Here is an 18,981-nt window from a genome sequence, read left to right as displayed (position 1 = left end):
TGCTCTGGTATATAAAATAAGCATCCTAAATGAGTTATCTTGATTTTTCTTATCAAGTAAATGCATACCTACAAGATCCATACATTGATCTTTGATCAATATCTAATCAACTGCACTTCCTTCAGAAATTTTTGCCTTTTCCTTGAAAAATCTGTGTATTGATAATAAAATTCACAGCATTTCTAGTTACTGCAAACACTTCATAGGGCAGAAAGAAAAGAGCCATTTTGCATGAATATGAAGTAGATGAAAACTGGGGGATTTTTAAAGAAAAGAGATCCTTACTAAAGGACACCGTGAAAACAAAGCTCAAAGGTTTGTAAGAAAGAAGTGTCACATGAGAGTTTAAAAGTAATACTAAAAATGAGAAATGGATAGTTCTGATTTTGAATTATTTAACCGACTAAAATGCTTTTTCAAAACAAGTTCTTCTCTTTTACAGGCCATTTGTATTTGTATATTTCTCCTTGCTAGAAAATGAATTAAATGAATGTTTTGACATGTGACTTTTTATCTGTTTGGTCCCCTTTTTTTTCACCGCTCTGAAATGGATTTTCAGCTCTGAATATTTTATCTATTAATCTACAAACATGCACTATTCATTTCTTATTTTTAATTTACAATGCCAGGGTAATTTTTCCAGTAATATTTGATCTCACTTGTTCAAATAACTGTGGGATTCATTTGCTTTATGTTGATTAATAAAAATAGCATACTGATGCTTCATTTGAAATTATTTCTATTCTGCGTGTTTCATATTTTCTTTACACAGTTAATGAATATTAAAGAGGTGGCAAATACACACCACGAAAGAAACTAACCAGGAACACAGTACCTGCTGACATTTTAATTATTACTAACATTGCAACTTTTATTTTTTGGATTTGATTTCTTATTTATATAATTCAAACAGCATCAAGTACTACATATTCTTTGACAAAAATGGCATTTATTTTCATTGATGTATGACAAAAGTTTTAATAATTGGGAGCCTCTGGATGAGGTTTGACAAGCATTAGAGTATTTTTTTTTACATTCATCATCAAATTTTGATTTCCAAAAGTATACTTTGATGGAATAGATGTGATAGTTTCATTTAAAAATCTTTGGAAAATTGAAACTCAAAGATTAGGTATTTGAAGTCATGCAGCCTAGTCTTGGATCAGCAATGGGTTCCCTGGGGGCAAGGCACCTGTGGAAACAGACTCACTTGGCAGGGCTCAGTAGTCCATTGGATAGTCTAGTAATTTGTAAAATCCATACAGCTTGCAGCCTTTTTTCTCTCTCATTATATTGGTTATTCTTTGGGTGGTCTTTAGTTTTATTTTACTTTATCAGTCACACATGCAACAGCTCTAATTATCCCTGGGAATTCTGTTGATTCTTGAATATTTTCCCTTAAGATTCAGCAGGGGTCTAATGCTTCTCACATGTCTTATTTGGATTGCTAACTACAACTCCTAATCCTGGGAACTCTTCTGCCTCAATAGAGACAGTTAGGTACATATGAGAAAACAGCACTTGGAACATTAACCATGTCTCATAGTTCTGGGAAGGAGGGTAAGGCATGTATACACGGAATAGGGAAAATGCCTCAGGAATACACATAGTGCCAGTTGTTGAGAGTACGTTCACTGGATACCAAACATAGAATCAATTATAGGATCTACTATGATCCAATGGGGAAAATGTAAATGTAAAATATGGTGTGTATAGAACCATCTTAGCATACACAGGAGCTTATATTAATGGAAAAAGCATGGTGTAGTGAGGTGAGGAAAGAGTGCCTTATCAAAGTCTGCATTTTACAGAGAGATTGAGACATGGGCCCTCTTAAAAAAATAAAAAAAAAAAACCTGTTTAAAAGCATATCTTACAGATATGAAAGAATTCTGCCCATGTCTATCACTTTTTAACTTTGTAACCATAGGTAGCTCCCAGCTGATGTAAGTGCTGCGAGAGTCTGGCTCAATATTTAGTTAAGCCTGCAAAAATGCTGAACTCTATGTGTAGTGGATAGCCATCCCAGCCTTGGCCTGGCAGTTCCAGGCCCCATTGAGGCTTCGATAATGGTCACGCCCACAAGGCGGGGCGGAGGAGGAAGGGGAAGACCCAGGAGAGAGGAGGGCTCTCTCTCTTGGTTCGGGGACCCTGGACGCTGGAGGTAGACCGAGCAGAGTTCTCTAGAGAACACCCCGGACTGCTCTATACCTTTGCCAGACCCTGCAACCTACCCCTTCATTTGTAAGTTACCCCACAAAATAAACCTCCCTTTTAACTACGTGGAGTGGCCTTAATAATTTCACCAATATCTATGTCTCGAATAAGTTTATGTAGGGTGTGGGAAAATGTATTTAGGGAATCAAAAAGGGAACAATGGGGGCCTTTTTAATGATTATGATGTTTCCTAAAATATGATGTATTCCTTAAAGTCAAAAAGGAACCAATAATAAAGCTATTCATGAAAGTCTGGCATAAAACAAACAAACAGACAAAACAAAACAAAAACCAAAAAAGAGAAAAAAAAAAAGAAAGAAAGAAAAACACCTCAGTTTAAGTATAAAAGCTGGCTCAAGCTATTCAGGGCCAGTTGAGTGCAATCCACTTGGTAATCACAACGTTTCTTTGCACAGACACCCCTCCTCCACCTCGTTTCTTTGCACAGACACCCCTCCTCCACCTCAGGACCTGACCTGAGCCAAGGCTAGATCCCAGCAATTAGGCAATGCAAGTTCCACTGTGGCTAAAAATGCAAGTTTCCATCTTCTGTAAAGGCTCTCTGTACGCTGCTAGGGTAAACAAACTTCAGGATGAAAAGTTACAGTTGATAGATTTGAATATTCAGTCAGAACCTTGCAACCAAACAAATAAACAGAAAGTTGTAGTTTCCTGGGAGGTTTTACATATATTTACTAATAATCTAGTAAATCGTGCTAGGTCTGAATATTTTGTGAATTTTAATTTCTTCTTCATAGAGTAGGTATGATAATCCCTTTTCTTTCAAAAGTTTAGTCAAATTAACAGGAACTTTTTCAAAATACTAAGTAATTATTGATACAACTGTGTTTCAATAGGCAACTTGTTTAGATTTAATATTGTTTTATAATAGTACATATTTTATTTGTAAAGATAATGCTAATATATTACAATGTATTTCATAGGGTGAAAATATAAATAGAAGATAATATACATAATTTTAAAGCACAAATCTTGGGAAAATTACAATAAAGTTCATGTTTTATATTAGAAGCTTTAAAAATAAGTGTCGGAAGCCGGCGGTGGTGGCGCACACCTTTAATCCCAGCTCTTGGGAGGCAGAGCCAAGCAGATCTCTGTGAGTTCAAGGCCAGCCTAGTCTACAGAGTGAGATCCAGGACAGGTTCCAACTACAGGGAAATCCTGTTTCAAAAAAAAAAAAAAAAGACAAAAATAAGTGTCTAGTATGAAATTATTTTTTAATCATGAAGAATTATTTTTTCCATAATTCTATTCAGGAACTGTGAAAATGAGCCACTTCTAAATAGTATCACATTTCTGTACAAATGCCAAACAGTGTTATAAATTCACTTGGATTGATTTAAACCTAATTTCCCTGGGGTTGAGCTCAAAATGAACCTTTTGTATTCATCTGCAGTCTGCTCTTCCCTATAGTAAATTCTACAATAACCATTCTTTCCCCTAGCCAACCTGTCTTCAGTGCATAAGACTGTACACCGGTCTGTAAGAACGAAGTCTCAATAGCATATGTGAGCAGAAGTTATAGAGTATTGGGAGATCCTCATATTTTAGGAGTAACTGCAGACTGAAAAGTATGATATTATATTAAAGCAAAATAAAAACCCAACAGAAAACCACAGCCAATACTATCAGTTCATCCACAGGTCATTCTGAAGAAGCTGAGGCACCGAGCTTCAGAAAACGTAATATGAGAAAGAAGCCATGAGGCAGTAATCATAGAATATTATAGAATACATGATTCATATTGGGGGAGCATCAGATTCAGGTATGTTTTCTTTTTTATGGGTTTTGCACAGAAACTGAAAATAAAAAAACTGTTTCAGGATGATCAGATTCAACAAGATAGAATAGGAAGCATTATAAATCTATACGTAGTACAAAGGAAAAAAATTATATTATTAGAAAAAATTAAGCACAATACCAATTACTGACCCATTTTAAAACCATTGCCTGAGTTCAATGACAATGAGGATTACCTTTTCAGAGGGTAAAATGACAGGAGCAGGGGCAGAAACTTGATAGTAAGCTTAGGACTGGGACTTCAAAATCAACAGTTCCCCAAATGCCCTGGTTTTCAGTCCAGGAATGCCAGCACATTGTTGTGGTTTCTTAGCCTCCAAAAAAGTGGGTACTCCCAGCTAGAGGGTATTCATTAGTGTGGGGACTGAACTTCTATGCCACACATTAATATTCCCTTCAATGTGAACAATTTTGAAGCTGGATCTCTTCATTTTCATTGTATAACTGGGTTGTTTCTATTCCCCCACATTAGTCGACCTCCTAAATGGCTTTTGTGACACCCCTTCAGAGGAGGAATTGTTAGCCGAGGGTTAAGGCTTACCTTAATCCTTGTTGGAGAGAGAGAGGTAGGATAATTATCCCTTCAATGAGCTACTGTACTCCACCCCCCAGAACTCTGGGCACCTAGCACAATCCAAGCAACCCCAAATGAGGTTGCCCTGAGATTTACTGGGTCTGCCCACTGTTGTAGAATGTTCTTTTAAAGTGTGTTATTTTTGTTTATGTTACATTTGTTTAACTGTGAAGCTGTAACATTTTGCCTGTCTAAACACTTACGGTTTAATAAAGAGCTGAAAGGCCCATAGCGAGGGAGGAGGGTGAAATAGGCATGGAGAATAAATAGAAGTAGAAATCTGGGACAGGAAAGATTAAGTAATGAGAGAGGAAGGAAGAGGACTTCAGGGTCCAGTCACTCAGCTACACAGACAAACTTGGAGTCAGAAAGAAAGACATGATAAATAGGAATAGAGAAAGATAAAAGCCCCGAGGCTAAAGGTAGAAGGGATAATTTAAGTTAAGAAAAGCTGGCAAGAAATAGGCCAAGCAAAGGCCGGGCATTTATAATTAAGAATAAGCCTCTGCCTGTGATTTATTTGGGAGCAGAATAATAAAGAGCAAAACAACCAACAATGTTTTGTTACTCAAAGTGGGACTGTAGAAAGCTGACCAACAACCCATCTTTGAGAGGTGCAATTTTTCTGTTCTCACCCCTTTTCTTTCTGGCAGTAGCCAGAACTTACGTGTGCCTCCTTGTTTTACTCTACACACTGAGCTTTCTTACTCCTTCTCTGAATGTCCACTCCCCTCCATGTGGCTGTCTGCTGACATGTGTAGAAATCCTTTTTCATCTCTCCTCTGTCTTCCTGCTCAGGGCAGGGGCTGAAATTCTGTTTGCCTGCCTTGGAGGGTTTTTTTTTTTTTTTTCTTTTAGACACTAATACATTTTTCCTCTGGCATAGAAGAAAGAAATTGTTTGAGGGAACTGGAGAAATATCTCAGTCAGTAGAACTGCTTATTGTGAAAGCATTAGGACTTGAGTTCAAATCTCCAGCACCCTCAGAAACAGCGTGAGCATGGCCACACAAGCTTATATCCTTAACTGTGAGGAGTTGCAAGAGCTCAGTGACCAATCATCTTAGCCATTATGGTGATATTTTAGAGTCAGTGACTGTACTGACCAGCTTTATGTTGATTTGACACAAGTTGGAATTATTTGGAAAGATGAACCTACAGAGAGAAAAACGTTCCCACCAAATGTGCATATGGGCAGGCCCATGGTGTAGTTCTTTAGACTGGTGTTTGATGTGGCAGGGCCCAGATTACTGTGGGCTGTGCCACTCCTGGGCTGGTATTCTTGGGCAAAAGAGCGAGACAATAAGCACTATTCTTCCATGGTCTCTGAATCAGCGCCTGCCTTCAGGTTCCTGCCCTGTTTGAATCACTGCCCTGATTTTCCTTAGTGATGGACTATACTGTGGTACTGCAACCTGAAATGAACCCTTTCCTCCCATGTTGCTTTTGGTCAAAGTGTTTTATCATAGCAATGGAAACTATCACCAAGACAGCAATAGACCTTATCTATCTTAAGAGAATTAGGAAGATAGCAATAATGAAAAACATTCGATACCCTCATTTGTTCTCCGCCCAGTGGAAGACACACTTGCACATGCACACATGCACACATACACATAATGCATGCACTTCCTTTCTCCCCCAGCTCTTTCCCTTTCTCCCTTTCTAGCTTCCTCATGCCAACTTACTCCCTTTCCTCACCTCCCCCACACCAATTTTCCTTCACCATTTGGCAAGTAGCTTTAACCTTAAGGCATAGCTATCCCTAAATAACTTCAATATTTCCCACAAATAAAGGATTATCTTACACAATCTCAACACATACATCATGAATCACTAATGTAATATAGTTTTTTTGTATTCTTACCCTCAGATTGCTTGTAAATCCCTAGACTTTCCCAGTAACCTTTGTCATAAAATTAACGACCTCAAATCATGAAGTGTGCTTAGTGTTCTTTGCTTTTAAGCATCCTTGAAGCTGCAACAGTGTTTCTTGGACTTGTAAATTCATACAATTTTCAAACATGATAAGCGTTTCCTAACTGTATGATAGCATCTGCCTCAGTTTGGATGTGATGTTTCCTCATATTGAGATGTTTCTGTAGACACATAGGATTATCACAGAAACTCATAGAGTTCTCCTTATGTTCTGTCAACAGGCAAAATGTTCCAATTTCTATCACTCCCAATATAATTTCTTTGCTTTCTAAGTTACAACTTTTATCCTGCTAGGATCATAGTTTACATGTGTATTAAAACATATATTCAGGGTTGGGGATTTAGCTCAGTGGTAGAGCGATTGCCAAGCAAGCACAAGGCCCTGGGTTTGATCCTCAGCTCAAAACAAACAAACAAACAAAAAAAAAAACCAAAAAAAAAAACAAACACATATTCAAGTGAGCTTGAAAGTATATAAGTATTTATTCATCCTAAAAATTCTTAGTCTATTAGTCAGTTAATGAATTACAGTTTCACAAAGAAAGGTCTGCCTGCCTTTTGCAATGGGCTATAATTATTCATCATCAGGATTATTTATTTTGATGTTCAAATTCTATGGATCTGCTAAAAGTACTTAAGTTACCTTTGTCTTATGAGTGCCTTCTTCTCTGGCACATGGTGAGTCTAATTTGTATTTTAGATACCTTGCTTCTTTTTGGCATATTATCCTTTCAAAACATCTCTGAATCTCCTTAGTCAAAAATGGTCGTTAAAAGAAAAGTTTGAAGAAATTGAGTCCATTGATTACTACTAGGACTTCACATGTCCCAACAATCAATAAAGATTTGCATATACATATAATATACATTTTAATACTTAACACAGGTATAATTAACTGTAAGTACTCACACTAATATCTCCTGTTGTTATGCAAGATCACAAAAATGATGGTTGTCTCCTCCTTTCCTTATTTATTTACTAGAAAAAAATAAGTTTGACAAAATGTTTAACATATGTCCTTACTTAATCTTCCTGTATGTAAAAAAAAAAAAAAAAAAAAAAAAAAAAAAAATCCCATATCTACCATCATCTCTGCTCTCAAGTGATGCCATTTTTATGTCTGTGTCTCCGTCTCTCTCACTGAGCCCTGCTGTAGATCATCTGCTCTTAGCTCCCCATGGACTCTCACACTGAGACACTCTACAGTGTAGTGCATATGTGCATTTCTTCTGTTTACAGCGCATCTCTTTACACCTTGAATCCCTTGCTCAAGTTCTGAAATGCTGCATTCCTTTACATCTGCTAAAGATGCTTCTTTCCCCAAATTTGGGCCCAAAATGTCATTTTTTTTTAATCCTCAAAGTGAGAAGTCTAATTTAATCTCTCTTTAACAAGTTAAGAACTGAAGTGTTCGCAAAAATGAACAGACAAGTGAAGAGTTACCTGGCAGTAAGCAAGGAAGAAAGAATACTATTCCCACAGTCTTACCAAATACATCTTCATGTGGTATTCAGAGTGGGAAAAAAAAGAAAGAAAAAGAAGAAGAAAGAAAAACACAAGTTTCTGTTATTTAGACAAACTGATCTATTTTCTTAGGCAAAGTTAACAAAATAAATAGAGGGTGTTAATTCATTCTATTTTCATTTTTATATTTATTAAAGTCTAATAACATTCCAGTATATTTTTGAGATACATTTTGGTGAAGCCACATTCACATGAAGATGGAAAAGATGTAGAATTAGTTACAAGACAGGAGAAGAAGGGAGAGAAGGAGGAGGAGGAGCAGGAGGAGCAGGAGGAGGAGGAGCACGAAGAGGAGGAGAAGGGAGCAATCGGCAGCAACACCATCCTTTGGAAAATCAGTTTGTGCACTTACTTAAACTCAGTTTGACCTCAAATATATGGACAATCAACTTTTGACTAGGATGTGACTATTTGGATATTTCCCAAAGCAGCAGGACAACTTTTTATACATTTGTAAAAACACTGTAAGAACTATTTGTGTTCTTAAAATATTTTACTGAAAATTAATCAATGAAAAATATTACACCATACACAAAAATTATGCAGAGTATATGTGGAGAAGTTGTAATTGTAATTTATAGCAGCCAAGTCAGGAGAAATTAGAAACAGTTCACAAAGAATAATCTACTGGTACTGAAGTAAATGAAGATTTGTAGAACATGCCGAAAGACACCAACATGAAAGGATTGTATATATGCGTACATATGTATGTGTATGTAAGGATTATGTATGTATATGACCCTCAAAATTAAAACTTTCTCCTACAAAAAAATAAAGTGACTAAGGGAAAAGACCTTTATAATAATCACATATATAATTGCTATGTTAATGCCACCTGAACTCTCCTGACTCATTTAAAACTTCGCAACCCAGCAAAGGTTGTGAAGAAGTCTTAGAAATATGATACATAAGGAGATACACTCATTAGACAGCAGTATTGAGCTACTATGTTAAACAAGCTGAGCATTCTTAGTCACCAGCTAAAAGCAAACACAGAACATTTTGAAACTCCACTATATTCCTTTTAGGTGAATTCAAAGTCACACAACACAATCATTGAACATTTGATGCCCTAATATGCTAAGGGTGATAGTGTTAATTTTGCATACGCTTATTTCAGAAAGTTAAAAAAATATATTAAGTTAAGAAAAATACCTATATAGTCCATGACCCCAAATTGAACATTTATGTATTTGTTAAATATGGCACACATATAAACCCCAAATGCACATTAATAGGAGCAGAAAATTAACGAAATGTGATAAAGCAACAGAACTGAAGAGATTTCATCAGCAAACAGGGAGGAACCACTGACACCTAGGAGGGCATACATTTCCCTAAACTCCAATGCTGAGATAATAAGCCTCATACAAAGAACAGGTGCTCTATGAGTCCATTTCTATGATGGAATATTGATTTTTGTTGAGAGAAATCAGAAAGATTTTGCCTGTAGGGAGGCAGATTGCCTGGATAGCATGACAGGTAAATTTCTAGGTAGTAAGGTTGTGCTATGCATGAACATGAGAGGACAATGCCTCTGTCAAAATCCAGCCAAGCATTTGCAAGATTATAGTTGACTGTGTTCAGCACAAGGATTCTTGGGAAATGTTTCTAATAAGATTTCTATCAGACTTTCAAGTCAACTAACAAACACAGCCTTTTTTCTGTAACTGCCTTTTTTCCCTTTCACTTTCTCATCTGTTGTTATAGAATGACAGAATGTGATGGTGTTTCCAATGTAACTGCATCCAAATACCTAGCTAGAAATTACATGACTTCCCCATAAGTACTTAGAGTTAGCTACAGTGCAAACCGTTCAATGGGTCTCCTGGTCTTCTACTTAGAAAGATATCTGAAAAATTGTTTGCCGTAATGTGCATTTTTACATTTAGTTTCTTACTATGAAAATCACGGAAATGGTTTTTAAGGTAAAGTTATTATAAAATAATAAAAAATAAACTAGAAACCAGAGGGAAAATGTTAATATAGCAAGAATATTACCTCTGTAAAGAAATATTGAGCCCAGAGAGCACAAAGTCTCAACTCATAAAAAATAAAAGCATTCACAATGAAAGAAATTTAAACAAGCAGCCTAATTAAAAACCAAGCAAACAACTCTAGTAGGCATTTCTTCAAGGAAGAGAAACAAGTAACCAGTAACCACAATAAACACATAAAACATTACTAAGCATTTGGAAATTATAAATTAAGCCGCAGAGAAGTCTCCTTTCAACCCCTTCCTATTGAGCAAGGAGATAAGCCAGTAGAGAAAGTCCTTGCCAGGTGAGAAGTAACACTGAGTCTGATTCTTCACCACCAACACAAACTCAAGAGCAGCACTTGATGCTGTGATCCTAGTACAGAGACAAGGCCATTCATAGTGCTTTCTGGACAGACAGTTCAGCCAAATTGGCCAGTGCAGATTCAGCAAGAGACTTTGTCTAAAAAATAAGATGGACAGCAAATGAGGGAGACACCTGAGAGCAACCTTCACTTGTGCACAACACACACACACACACACACACACACACACACACACACACACACATGAGCAGATAAGAACACACAAACAGTGCCAATGGGTAGAGATACACAACACACATACATATACACACACACACACACACACACACACACACACAGGTGAGCAGATAAGAACACACAAACAGTGCCAATGGGTAGAGATACACAACACAAACACACACACACACACACACACACACACACACACACACACGTAAGCAGATAAGAACACTAAACAGTGCCAGTGGGTAGAGATGCATAACACAGACACACACATACACACACACCACTAAACACTAAAACCAGTGTTCTCAAAATAGGAGAAAAAATAATGAACCTGTGTGTTGGTGACAGTGTGGTGAAATTTAACTCCTTGTAACTTGTTCACAGATGCTAGGAACCCAGAGTGGTGCAAACACAGAGGAAAAGTATGCAATGGATATATAAAAAGATGAATATAGAAGTCCCATATACTACACTAATTCCACTTACATGCATGGAAAACTGGAATCACAGACATGAATAAGTCTTCATCAAGGTCTTAACTTCACACTTGCTGTTAGTAAAAACCAGAAATTTCTGTGCATTTTTAATAAAGTGTGCAGACCTCACCATTTCACTTCCACAGATGGCCATCCTGATGGGATGTTTAAGCTGCTGAAAGAGCAGGAGGTGGCTGATGCTATGCATGCTATATGGCATCCTAACACCTTCCACTTCAAACACATATACCTCTTCTTCCACATCTATGTGCAAATCCCAAAAATACACTTAAAAGATGCGTTATGTAAAACAAACACAACTGCATGTTACTTGACAACTGCAAGAAGATCAGAGTTGTGAAATTTTCACTAATCCATTGCCCAAATTTAAATAAACCTCTAGACAAATGTGGTGGTTCACACCGGCCATGCCAGGACTTAGAAAGCTGCAATATAAGGATAGCCATGAGTTTAAGTTTAGACTGGGCTGTATAATAAGTTTCAGCACAGTGTAGCATGACATCTTGCCTTAAACAAACCTCTAAGGATTATGTGGAGAAAGTGTGTGATAGTTCAAATTTTCACATTTTAATGGAATACTTTGGTACAACATGAGTAGTGGTACTCAAAATTAAGTTGTTTTAGTCAATAATTTACAATTGAAATCATTTTATATTTTCTAAATGGATTTAGGAAATGGCTCACCTCATGGTGTCATAAAATGTGAGGGGATTATAGGCTCCTGTGAGGAAGACTCACAGACTTATGACCTAACATACTGAGATTTGTTTCTGATGTCTTGTTTTCAAATTTAACCTGAATGTAAAAGAGTGTGCCTACTAATGGATTCTTTCTTTTAGAGGTTGTACATTATTAAAAATGGGATTCATTATGACTAGAATTCCAATTGAAATATTTGAGAGAGGAAAGAACACCACCCCCACTTTATTATGAAATTCTTAATAATATGAAAGCCAGTAGTAAGCTGTCTGGCATACAGAAGGTAAAATATTCACTGCTTGAATGCTTCAGTGAATCTTCAGTCAGTCTGATGATGAGGACTGAGGACTGTACAGATAAGGGAAAGAGTTTTTAAGGAGTTGAGGGGGAAAATGAACTGCAGGATGTCAGAAATAATAGGAACAGCTTCAATTAAGCCAGGAAGAGACTGATTAATGCTAAAAGCCACAGGGGTCAACAATAAGAAAATGTCCCTGAGTAAGGAATAACTGAGGAATTATGTGACAAGAAAATAAATTAATTTAACTCAGAAGCCAGGGAAGCATCATTATCAAGAAGTGAGTCAAGGTCAGTATTAGAACAATGAAATGACTCAGAAGAAATTCCAAGTTGGCCTGAAGATCTGCAGTGAATAAAACGATTAGAAGAAGATCAGAAGCCAGGGGCGAGGTGGGAGAGATGCTCTCTGCGTCTCTGTAACGTGCCACCACACAGTCCCCAAACCAACATGCTTAATTCTAACTTTAATTCTATGCAATGACAAAGTACACGTTGTTCTACAAACCCAAGACACTCTTTTGTAGCAGATTAGAGTTGTAGTGCTCTCCAACTTTTGTGGTATCAATGCTAGGCCATACTCAACTTGAAACTACCCCAAGGCATCTGCTGGCATAGAAAAGGTAATAATAGTCTCTTTATAAATAGGCATGAGTTGGCACCAGTACAGCACTATTTATATTTCACAAAAGGAGGCACTAAATCCACAAAGGCATATTCAAATTTATGGAAAAAATTTCTGGCTGAAAAATCCATATCTGAACAGGGTGTGATGTTATAGGCCTGGAATCTTAGCATTAGAGAAGCTCTCGCAAGAGTTCAAGGCCAGCTGGGCTACTTAGGGAAACAGTGTACCAGTGGAGGGATGGCAAGCAAGGACGCTTTTAAAATGGAAATTAAAAATCCATATCTTTTTAAAAACCAGTCTACAAAAGCCAGACAACCACAATAGCAGCAAAACATGGCCAACAGTAAGGAAAAGCCAAGATTATCCTGGATCTCATAACTAGACAAGAAATTGGAGTTAAAAGGGAGTTTAAAAAGAACTGGAAATCTAATAGGGTAGAAGGAGAAAAGTGGACTCAGCCATTCCCTAGATAACTAGAGTAATGCTTTGGGATAGTAAGGAATAATAGTCAAAAGAATGAGAGGGTCTTTTTTTTCTTAACAACCAAAGATAGAGTTACCCCCAAATCTAAGCCTTCTCTTGCTGTGACAATAAGCAAAGAGATAGTCAGAAATAATGAGGCTTTTGCAAACTCAAAATAGTGGGGTTATTCTTGAGAATAACCTGAATATCCACAGTTGAAGAATTAAAGGGAAAGTGGTAAACACATACACTGTTACTAATTAGCTATGAAAAACAAAATCTTGGTATTTACAATGAATTGGATGGAACTAAAGAACGTTGTTCTAAGTGAATTAAACCAAATAAAGACAAACATTTAATATTCTCTCCCATATGTGGAAGTGAACAAAACTGGTCTGAGTAAAGAACACTGAGTAAGAGAGGTTGCAGGGACTAGGGAAATACATGGAACAAGGCTACACGTGATTGTCACAGCCTATGTGCCTTATGAAATTATGCACTGAAGCATGTTCATATGTATAGCTAAAATATATTAACCCAAATGGAATTAGTATGTAGCAGTGAAAAGATGATAAATAAAAGCAGTTCTACTTCACATCTTTTAAACATCGGAAAGGGATTTTAAAAAAATAGCAACATTTCAGAGCTGCACTCATTGTTGTCAATATTTAATGACAAGGGAGGAAAGAAAATAAGATAATAGGTACAGAATTGAGACTTTTAGAAATGGCTGAGAGAGTTCAATTTGACAAAATAAATTTGACCTTTGAACAGTATTGCTTTGAACTATGTGGGCTCACCTAAATGTGTATTTATTTTCTTTTGGAAAGGTGTAGCCATTGAGAGAGAGAGAGAGAGAGAGAGAGAGAGAGAGAGAGAGAGAGAGAGAGAGAGAGAACAAGTGAGCCATCATTTAGGCTAAAAAAGATAAGAAAAAATAAGTACTTCATGTGTCTATTATCTGTGAAATATAGATAGGACACAGTCTGTTCTATAATTTTCTACACTAATGGTTATGCATGCTACAAAAAATTAAATTTCTAGGTTGAAGAAATGACTGAGTTATTAAAAATGCATACTGTTTTTTTTCAGAGGACCAAGTATGGTTCCCAGAACCCAAGCTAGGTGGCTTAAAATCACATATAATTCCAACTCCAGAGTAATCTGATCTGGAATTACACTCTGTCCTTTGTGGGTACCTTTACTGATATGCACATAGCCCCACATAACCAAAATTACACTGATAATTTTCAGAAACATTAAAATTTGCCGAAACAATTTATATCAACAAAACCCTTACAGGGGACCATTAGTAACCAAGGACCTACAGGAGTATAAAGACACTGTGTTAAGTCATTACTGCTGAAAAGTAACTGCAGTTCCAGGGACGTTGCTGACATTACAATGGAGCTATCTTCTGGGCTACAGTAGGATGTTCCTGCTGCAGGCGTGAATTCAATGCCTGAGATACTAAGAGAGGCATAAACAGTTCAGGTTATGCCTCCTGCACCTTATATCACGGGAAAAGTGATTTCTTTTGCTTCCTGCATCTTGCATAGAGTTTAATGTATATGAAGCTCATAAATTGGACTAGACTATCAGTGAGATTTTTCCAACAATTGCAAGATAAATTAGGAAGAATCCAAACTTATATTTGAATGTCTGACTGCATAGACTGTTGCCTTTAATTCCTACATTGTGTGTCTACCATCATCATTATTTTGTGGCAAGAAACACAAATATAAACCAAAATGAACAGTTTCATTGCTCAATATAACAGCAGAGGTTTTTTTTTTTCTGTTTTTTATCAACAATTTTTTTATTTATTTTGCATACCAATCACAGATTACCCTCTTCGGTCCTCGTGCCCCTGCCCATCCTCCATTCCCTCCTACAAGAAGGTAAGGCCTCCCAGGAATAGTCAGCAGAGCCTAGTCCATTCAGTAGAGACAGGTCCAAGCCCTTCCCCCTGTGACTAAGAGATGCTGTCTAAAAAAATTAAAACAAATTAAAAAAGAAGAAAGCTGGAAGGGGGTGAATTTCCCCAATATCTCCAGTATCAACCTTAGGCTTGCACATGCCCATGCTAACATGTGCATGCCCCCGCACCCCCCACACACATACAAACCAGCACACAATCACATGAAAAAAATAAAAGAAAGCAAAACAATGAAAAAAAAATCACCCGTTTAGTGATGCTTGAGAAATAAAAAAGAAATAGCTGTGTTTAATAAATACTATAAGATCAAACAGCTGTTGTGAAGATCTATGACTGCAGTTTGGCTGTCTTCAGTTTTGAGCAAATTTAAATGTGTGAGCAAACCCAGAGACCAGAGGACCGTGATCTAAAATCATAAAAAGCAATCAAACAACTGTAACAGAAAAGATAAAGTATCTTCAATAGGAGGACAAATAATTAGGTAATTTTTAAAAATTAATAATGCATTGATAGTATAGAAAAACAGAAGCAAATGATTCCTAATTGACAGCGAAGTGTAAAAGGCCTGAATACAGAAGATGTAAATACATGTGGGTACCAGCAATCAGTGTGCACACAGGGTGTCTGGAACTTTATTCAGATGGAGGAAGAAAAACACTTATACTCTCTCTTGCCTCCACTAGATAACATTACACATGACAACTTCATTTTGATAAATGGTGTGGTTGATAATGTGATATTTAGGATAAACCATAAAAAATAAGCAAGTAGCATTCAACACCATAATAGCTAAATTGAATTCATAAACTTTTAGAGCAGAAAAGTAAATGATAAAAACTTCAATTTGAGAGAGAATTAAAGCATTTTCACTGTGTTTCATTTTGCATAATTTCTGCCACCTTCTAAAGCTGTTTCTTTCTAGAATATCCAATCAATCAATGATTATGTCTTCTCTACCTTTCTTTATACACATTATAGCTTCCAAATGTGGAAAGTGGTGCATACCATCAAGTGCTCAGTGATCACACTTAATTTTTTTCTGTTATGTTGACGACCCTCCTCATCTTCCACATCCTATGCTAATTGCCACATGTTTAAATTCTGAATGGATTTCCACAGATTGATACATATTTTTATTATGGGTTCCTGTTGCTGCTTGGCATGACTTAAATTTTTTGGTATTATTAGATAAACATGCTGCATTTGGTATCTGGGTATTTTTAAATCATTATTGATAACATTAGGCTTTATTCTGGTACTATCACACTTTGCATATTTTCAAAGATTAATTGTTCATGGAAAATCGGCATAGTAGCTCTTGGGTTAACTTCTCTCTGCCATGGAGTCATGGTACTCATGTAAAATGAATGACCTGTATGTCTGATATTTATTTTTCTGGCAGATATGACCACCACTGTTCCTTTGAGACCTGGAAGAAGCTTACTAAAAAGACTTCTATGCCTTTTACATAGGTTGAATCACTGAGGCCAGATTGGGAAAATGTATATGATTTTTCTGTGTATAGTTTTCTCATTTTTGGTACTTGACATTTGTTATTGACAAGTAAGAACAAAGATTATCTCATGTTTAGGAATTTTAACAATTTAACCTTAGCACCACTGTTTCAAGGCAGAACATGGACAAAACAATGTTTTAATGGCAGTTGATTATTGTTTCTTGGGAACACTGTCATTATTGCCGAAATGGAAGAAAGGGAAAATATTAGGCTTTTACTTGCTGCTAGAAATTATAACAGAAGGCAGGGGAAATGTTGGTAAGTTAAATATATGCATATGAAGTCCATATTTTGTGCATCTTTTCATGAATAGATTTTGGTTGTCATAAATAACACTAGTTATTCAAACACATTTAAAAATGTAATTATCATAGCATATCAGCTAGAGAAACTATATAAAACATAAGCTGTGTTGTTATCAATACAATACACAAACTCTCCATAAATAAAAATATTTTTTCTTAGTAGCAAATTATTTCACTTTTCTAAAAAATCTGCTCATGACTACACCATACAATTTATCTAATGCACAGAGATTAAAGTGTATGATATTTTTTACATTTCTTTCATAAATACTTCACATACTTTAGGACAAATGAGTTTGGAAGAGAGAGTCAGACAGTAATGGTGAAAATGTACCAAACAAAAACAAAGACCATGAAATTTTTCAAAGTAAACTATGCATCCAACGAAAATGTATCTCTATGAGGAATCAGTAACCAGGGGAAGATTTGTAGCCCTTACACCACAGAAGAAACAGTGAAAGAAACTTACTGTCTCAGTGAGAAAGATGGCTGGGAAGAAAAGAATGAAATGTCACTGAGGATATGGCAGCACTACAACACATCCTATTAAGGGAGAACTTGGAGATATTTCACAGAAATGCACTCAGCTAGGAGTGTGACATTTACCTGCCATGACAAAGATGCTTATTCTATGTCATGGTCTAGGAGGAAAATTTATCTATTTAAACTGCTCTTGTTTATTAATTAATTAATTAATTTATTTATTTATTATTTGGTAAGAACAATTTTCTTGCTGTTTTTCTATGACTGTATACTTCATGATATTAATTTACCAATTGTTTCATATTTTTCTTTCATATTTTTTTCTTTCTACTAGAGAGCAATGTTAAATCTTTGGCAATAGCATCTTAATGTAGAGGACATATTGATCACTGCAGGATTTCATTTTGGTACAGATATTTTTGGTGGTCTCACAAAATCCTAGCCAACTCTCAAAGTCATCTTCACTAACAAGTAATGGACCTACAGGTGCAAGTCATGGTATGAGGTTCAGAGAAGGAGACTTCACCTCTTGTTCTCTTTCGTCTCAGACCCAGAACCAAACTCTCTACCCATCAGAAAAATTTCACAAACACTTACACACACACACACACACACACACACACACAAATACTCCCACATATACACACACTCACACTCACATATACACACATCCCACCACCACTTCAACCACCACTATCACCAGCAGCAATAATATATAATCCAGAATACCTGATGGCATTGGTAAACCTGGCAATATCTAAGTAATTAAAATCAGAAATTACCATATCCCAAAGGAAACCAAGGTACAGGTCAGCTAAATACACTGTGTTCTCCCTATGGAGATCAGATAAATGAGAAGGATGGAAAAAAATGCAAGTACAACAATTAACAAGATTTAGTTGATACCTACATACCTGTTAGTATATGACTAGTGAAAAATGCATATGTAATTGAAAGTTAAGAGGGGAAAAATGGAATGTAGAGAATCTTTAGATACTATGATTACAACTTTTACACACACACACACAAAATTAGTCCAGTAAAATGCTCTGTTTAAATGTCTCTTTGAGATTCTGTCCTATGTTGTTTTGTTAAAAACTGAAATTACCTGGCCATTGGTGGCACACGCCTTTAATACCAGCACTCGGGAGGCAGAGGCAGGCAGATCTCTGTGAGTTCGAGGCCAGCCTGGGCTACAGAGTGAATTCCAGGAAAGGCACAAAGCTACACAGAGAAAATCCTGCCTCGAAACACAAAACAAAACATAACTGATATGTAATAATTGCCAAAAATGTAGTTTAGTAAATCCACAAGTCAAGAGGGAATTTGAGGACCCTCGTATCTGTAAAAGGATCTGAAATTTCCATACTACAACACCCCACTGCCATGGGGTGTCTTTGTGAATTCTGCCCAACACTCATCACATTCATAATTATTTGTCACACACAATATTTCTGTGTATATGGATGAAAAGTTGGCAACTAGTGTAAATTACTATCTAAATCTAATAAGAACAGTAAAGAAAATACATCATGGTGAGTGATATCTTGTGC

The 18,981-nt window shown here is 36.4% G+C and overlaps 1 protein-coding gene across 2 annotated transcripts in view; it reads right to left on the bottom strand.

The window, feature by feature from the left end:
• Nucleotides 1–18,981, bottom strand: part of LOC118596234 (cadherin-10) — a 191,228-nt gene that overhangs the window by 81,950 nt on the left and 90,297 nt on the right. The window lies entirely within an intron of this gene.

The sequence above is a fragment of the Onychomys torridus genome, chromosome 15 (assembly GCF_903995425.1).
Source record: "Onychomys torridus chromosome 15, mOncTor1.1, whole genome shotgun sequence".
Taxonomy (NCBI): domain Eukaryota; kingdom Metazoa; phylum Chordata; class Mammalia; order Rodentia; family Cricetidae; genus Onychomys; species Onychomys torridus.
Note: the sequence above shows the minus strand (reverse complement) of the source record. Positions and strands in the feature narration are given on the sequence as shown.